Source organism: Vombatus ursinus, unplaced genomic scaffold (assembly GCF_900497805.2).
Source record: "Vombatus ursinus unplaced genomic scaffold, bare-nosed wombat genome assembly UNPS02014778.1, whole genome shotgun sequence".
Classification (NCBI taxonomy): domain Eukaryota; kingdom Metazoa; phylum Chordata; class Mammalia; order Diprotodontia; family Vombatidae; genus Vombatus; species Vombatus ursinus.
The window spans coordinates 20,327,650-20,330,289 of NW_020954556.1; the positions used below are offsets into that span (position 1 = coordinate 20,327,650).

Here is a 2,640-nt window from a genome sequence, read left to right on the forward strand (position 1 = left end):
CACACACACACACACACACACACACACACACACACACACACACACACCCCCCAGGAAGATGCTACCTGCCCTTACATAGTGAGGAAAAACACCGGGTCACCCTCCCTCCCACTCCCCCCCACCCTCCATCAAGTGACAGCCACTGAAAACGCCTCCCCAGCCGCGGGAGCTAGGCATATCCTGAGTCGGTATTTTCCGCAGGCGGGGAGGGAGGCAGGCAGGGCAGGCAAGGCAGGGAGGGCAGGGTTGCCGGTCTCCCAGCAGCTAATACAACAGCGGCCGGCCGCTCCCTCCCCCAACCCCGGGCACATCGCCCCCTCCCCAGACCCAGCCAGCGAGCATCCAAGCAGTTTTTACCCACTTCGTACAGCTCCGGGCTGCAGGATCCTGGCTACCAATTCAGCAACATTGTCACCGCCGCCGGATCCCAGACTGCAACTCTGTTGCAAGGCAACCCGGGAGAGGCGAGGATTGCATGAGGCTTCAGCTGATCGCTGGAGAGACCATCGGAGATTGACCCCCCTCTCTACCCCTCCCCCCCGCCGCCCCACACACCCTCTTCGGCTCCATCCATCCAACCAGGAAATGAACTGTCACAGGAAGTGTCTTTCCATTGAGGGCGAGCGGGCGAGGCGGGGCTGGGGTTAGGGGTGGAGCATTGCATCTCCAAATTCACATCATTTCCCGACCTGGAGCACCGAAGGAAGGAGGGAGGGAGGGAGGAGGAGTTGCAGTACCTGGGGAGTAGCCCAAGGAAGTGGTTGTAAGATTGCATGCAAGAGGAGAAACTGGCGGCTGGGGAGAGGTCGAAGTTTTAATTTTCTTTCTTTTAATTCTCTCTTTAAAAAAAAAAAAAAGACCAAAATAAAAAATCCCCAAACCCCTGAACCTCTCGCTCTGTCGCGGGGCATCCTGGGAAAGGAGTTCAGCGCAGTTAAAGGGGGGGAGGGGCGGAGCGCACCGAGGGACTACAACTCCCAGAGAGCTGGAGAAAGGAGGCTAAGAAAAGGGCAAGAAGGGGGTGGGGAATAAAAAGCAAGGAGAAGAAGATAGGACTGCTCTGCAAAATTGGAAGGGATAGTTAGGGATGTTCGGCGGACGTAGATATGTAAATAAACTCTCAGCTGGCTGAGTAATTCCACCCAATGAATCCATGGTAATTGCATTCTGACCTGCTGGCAAAGATGCGCTGGGAATGGTAGTTTGCAGGCCCAGTGTAGATGCTGGGAAGCTCTTCCCTCCAAAGGAACCCCTTTGGGGCCTGTAATGCCAGGACCGTATAGTATTGTAGGGCTAGAAGAGCCCCTAGAGGTCCTGTGGCCCAATCCTCTCGTTTTAAAAAATAGATGAGACATGACCAAGGTCACGAAACTAGTAAGAGTCAAGACTGTGTGTGGAGCCCAAGTTCACACTCTCATCCCCAAAAGGAAGACTTTTCTTTCCAGCCCAATACATATTTATGGGATACCTTCTATAACTCTACTTTTTTACTAAGCAATGCTGAATTTGCCAGAGAAGAGGGCGCAGCCTCTGCCCCAAGGAGTAATTTACAGTTCCACTGGGGAGTTAATTGGCAGAAATAAGACAATTAAAAGGAAGTGGAAAGGGAGAAGCAGTTTAGTGGAGTAAGAAAGAAAATTAATTTGGAGTCACACACTGCCTCAACTACTTACAAACTGTGTGACCTTGTGCAGGGGCATTTCACCTAGAAGCCTCAATTTCCTGATCTGTCAAATGAGCATGTTACACCAAATGTTCATTCACCAAGGTCCCTTAGAGCTCTTAAATACTATGATCCCTAGAACTAAGGCAGCTGTAGCATGCCCTATTATAAGGGGCTGGGTAGTGGCTGAGATAGGTAGTTCAGGAAGAAAGAATGGTTCTCTTATCATTTACCCATTCACCATACCATGCTGCCAGAGCTAATCTTGGTGCCAAGCAAACCACCTAGTTCAAATCCCACCTCCAAAGAATGCCAATGTGATTCCTGTCAATTCACTGTCCAAAGCAAGGCAGAGGCAATTCCTTCAGGCATTGTTAAAGGGAATTTCCTCATCTGAGAGTTCCCTAAGCCAATGAAATTATAGATCCGTTTCCTCTCCCTTATTCCATACCTTGCCTTCCATTTTGGTTTTATGGGCTGAGTAACTACATGTGATGAGGCACCATGGTTGGAGTGCTGGGCCTGGAGTCAGGAAGACTCATCTTCCCGAGTTCATATCTGGCCTCAGGTACTTCCTAGCTGGGTGACTCTGGGCAAGTCATTTAACTCTGTTTGCCTCAGTTTCCTCATCTGTCAGTTGAGCTGGAGAAGGAAATGGTAAACTACTTCAGTATCTTTGCTAAGAAAATTCCATTCTTTGCCACCACAAGAAGAGCTGCTATAAATATTTTTGTACATGTGGTTCCTTTTCCCTTTTTTTTTTTGAAGGCAATTGGGTTTAAGTGACTTGCCCAGGGTCACACAGCTTGTAAGTGTCAAGTGTTTGGTCTGAGGTCGGATTTGAACTCAGGTCCTCCTGACTTTAGGGCCGGTGCTCTATACATTGCGCCACCTAGCTGCCCCTCCTTTTCCCGTTTTTATGATCTCTTTCGGATACAGACCTAGAAGTGGTATTGCTAGGTCAAAGGGTATGCACA

The 2,640-nt window shown here is 49.9% G+C and overlaps 1 protein-coding gene across 9 annotated transcripts in view; it reads right to left on the reverse strand.

Moving 5' to 3' along the window:
* Positions 1-515, reverse strand: part of AAK1 (AP2 associated kinase 1) — a 250,995-nt gene extending 250,480 nt beyond the window's left edge. For all 9 annotated transcript variants that reach the window (XM_027865309.1, XM_027865308.1, XM_027865305.1 and 6 more), the window contains exon 1: positions 362-515. The gene's annotated coding sequence lies outside the window, so the exon portion shown is untranslated. The remainder of the gene's footprint in view (positions 1-361) is intronic.
* Positions 516-2,640: the final 2,125 nt, after the last annotated feature.